Source organism: Sinocyclocheilus rhinocerous, unplaced genomic scaffold (assembly GCF_001515625.1).
Source record: "Sinocyclocheilus rhinocerous isolate Xijiao unplaced genomic scaffold, SAMN03320098_v1.1 scaffold1588, whole genome shotgun sequence".
Taxonomy (NCBI): domain Eukaryota; kingdom Metazoa; phylum Chordata; class Actinopteri; order Cypriniformes; family Cyprinidae; genus Sinocyclocheilus; species Sinocyclocheilus rhinocerous.
In genome coordinates this window covers 223642-227165 of record NW_015648510.1, presented here as the reverse complement: position 1 = coordinate 227165, position 3524 = coordinate 223642, and the positions used below count along the sequence as shown (strand labels likewise).

Below are 3524 nucleotides of genomic sequence, written 5' to 3'. Positions count from 1 at the left end.
GTATTGTAACTGAAAACTACAGATACAAATAAATAAAGTGGAATAAAATAAACATTTGTGAGTGTATTTGAGCCAAATAGCCCAAAATCTCAAAACTGACCAGTGTGTGAAACAAAATGTTTTTGCCTCTATTGTCTTGCCATAAGTAAACTTTTGACTAGTTGTCCGCAACCCACAAAAATAATTGGGGAAGTAAGCCCACACCAGCCTCAGTTTTTCTGAGGTTTTTTTTTTTTTTTTTACTGACTTCAAGCTATATTTTTCATATTGCATTTACCTTTTCTGTTGTAAATGAACAACTGTTGTCACCAACTGATTCCATAAATAAAAACTTCCTCCATTCATAGTTCAAATGCCCTGGGGTCGTGAAAATGATTCTGAGGAAATATAAAATATACCAGTATTTCTTCTGGATAATTATTACAAAATCACGCTTTTATCATACTGTATAAATCCTTATACAATATGAACACACCTCTGGGCAGGGTTTAAGCAAATGTGTAGACTAATAAATAGAACAGATGAAAACAGATTTCAGTCTAGTCTTGCCTGTTTTTCCCCTTTCCTTGAAGACTATGGCGTTTCATCGTACAGACTGCGTTGAGAAACCGATTTCTAAGCTTTTTGAGAAACTTGGCCATCTGGTTGATTCTTATCCGGTTTAGTTTTTTTGTCATTCCTCTGATAATGTCCGCTGCTCTGGGAGGAGGACTGTACTTTCTCAAAGACCGCGAGAACAATGGCGTTGAGAAACAGTTCACACCTATCAATGGACCTTCCAAGCAAGCCAGACATTTTGTAAAAGAAACTTTTCCAAGTAACGATTCGTTGTTTTCAAAACAAAGACTCTATGCTGAAGGAAACTATTCAGTGATCATATTTTCTGTTGTGGAAGGAAACGTTTTAACAGATGCCCTGTTTGAGGAAATCAGTGAGCTTGACAAGCAAGTGCATAGTCTCTCTGTCAAAGCCAACCAAACTCAGATAAGTTTTAAAGATATTTGTGCCAGAGAAAATAGGGACTGTGTCTCAAATCCCATATTGGACATTATTGATGATAAATTCGCCGATTTATCATTTTGTTTTTCTTGGCTCTACAGTAGGAGGCGTTGAAGAAAGAGGAGGCATGATCCAGCAGGCACGTGCCATCAGACTTTTCTACTTTTTGCAGGATAACAATGGAACCTCTGAATGGCTTCAACAGTTCCAAAATGTTCTATCCAAAAAAAAAAAAAACGCTCAGCAAAGGACTCAAGGTACTATAAGTAGCCTGTGAAGGAATTGTTCACACATGCAAATATATTGTAGACCAAATTATCTGTAAATTCAGTATACATACTGTATTTCCATATGTACTTTAAGTAGCATATATGTAGATAACTTTCTCAATCTGCAGGTGTCTCATTTTACCTCGCTCTCCAGACAAGAGGAGATAGAGAAACACACAACAGATGGCATTCCTCTCTTTTCAATAACTTACTCACTTGCAATCTCCTTCTCAGTTTTATCTTGCATGCGGTAAGCAACAGATATCACATATATTCAGACACTACAGGGAGTAAACATAAAGTAAAAACAAATAATAAAAAAGAATAATAATATGTTCACACAGAATGAAATGTTTTATAAATCTAAAATAGCTGAATGTTTTCTGTAAGGGATAGGTTTACAGTTTTATTCAACTGCTTACATTTTCAAAACTTTGCCTCTTTTTTTTTCAAAACTTTACACACAAATCCAAGAATTGCACACACAAAGTGCAAAATGCCTCACATCTCTTGCAAAATGAAACACTGCATTCAAAATATCACAAACACACCTCAAAAGCATACATTTGCAAACACCTTTGCCGTAATATTAATTCCTGTTCGATTTTTGTGTGTGACAGAGAATTGTGTGTTGTGTTTTGTAAAAAGTGTTTTATGAAATTGAAAACTGAGTCAAAGGTCGAGAATTAGCGAAGGTTTTGCAGATTTTTGTGTGTGGTTCTGGTGTTTGAGTTTCAGGTTTCAGAAATTGTGTGACAAGTAAAGATTTTGTGTGTAAGCAGTTGAAAAAAAACTGTAAGTGTAGGGTTAGGGTAAGGGGATATAAAATACAGTTTGTACAGTATAAAAACATTAAAACATAAAAAAAAAAACATTATGTCTATGCAATGTCCCCACAAAAAAAAGAAAGAAAAGGAAACCAGTATGTGTGTGTGTATTCTGGGAATCAAAAGTCCCCACAAGGATAGTACAAGTAACTTTTTACCTAATAAATATAGCTTATAAATCATACATAATTAAGTTTTCTGAAAATCTAAAAATACAGGTTTTTTTTGTGAGGGGTAGGTTTAGGATAAGGGGGTAGAAAATAAAGTTTGTACCGTATAAAAACCATTACGCCTATGGAATGTCCCTATGGAAACCAGTGTGTGTGTGTGTGTGTTATTAATGCTTGTCTTGGAAAGTTTTATAATTGTAATATATTAAAACAAAGAAAAGTGTTCAAGTCTGACTCTTAACTTTTATAAAGAATATCTCTTTGGATTTGAGACTTTAGTCTTTGCAACTTTACAGAACTTCTTTATGCACCCAGAGCTTCTGATGATCAGAAATTATTCTCTAGCTACGGTCCAAATGTCATGGTTGTAGTGACTGAAGAGTTGCCATACTGGAATAAGAGCAGCAGATCAGAACTAAACCACTGCATGGGAAAAACTCTACAACTTGACATTTGTCAATCAAAATCTGTCTGTCTCCTGGTTAGACTTTTACTTACAATTTGCTCAAACCCAAGGCCTAAATCTAGACAATGAAAACGTCTTCATGGAGAATGTATCATCTTTTTTCCAGCGCTATCCAGAGTTTAAGCTTGACGTTAATATCGCAGAAGGCAAAATCAATGCTTCAAGATTTTTTGTCCAGACTTTGGATATTTCCAACACCAATATGGAGATAATGATGTCCAATGAACTCAGAATCACAGTTCAAAGCTGTAGTGCAGCTAAACTACTAGTGTTCCACCCGTTGTTCATCTGCTTGGACCAATATTTGGTCATAGTGACCGGCACCATTCAGAATGTGGGCTTCACCACAGCTGTCATGTTGGTCGTTTCCTTGTTATTAATCCCAAACCCAATCTGTTCTCTGTGGGTCACGTTTTCTATCGGCTCAGTTGTCACCGGTGTCACAGGTTTTATGGCCTTATGGGGTGTCAACCTAGATTCCATTTCGATGATCATCCTGGTGGTGTGCATTGGCTTCACTGTCGACTTCTCTGCACATATTCCATATGCGTTTGTTTCGAGCAAAAAATCGACAGCCAATGAGCGGGCAGTTGATGCATTGTTTTCTCTGGGCTATCCGGTGCTACAAGGAGCTGCCTTGACAATAATAGGCATACTCATTTTGGCTGCATCCAAGAACCACATCTTCAGGACCTTCTTTAATATCATGTTCCTCGTTATGATTTTTGGTTTGGCTCACAGTATCATCTTCAGTGTTTCTGACCCTACTGTCCTGCAGTTCAAACAAAACTAA

General features: G+C 36.5%; 1 pseudogene; it reads left to right on the top strand.

Annotated features, from left to right (window-relative positions):
- The first annotated feature begins 687 nt into the window (after positions 1-687).
- LOC107709764 (patched domain-containing protein 3-like) lies at positions 688-3524 on the top strand (annotated as a pseudogene).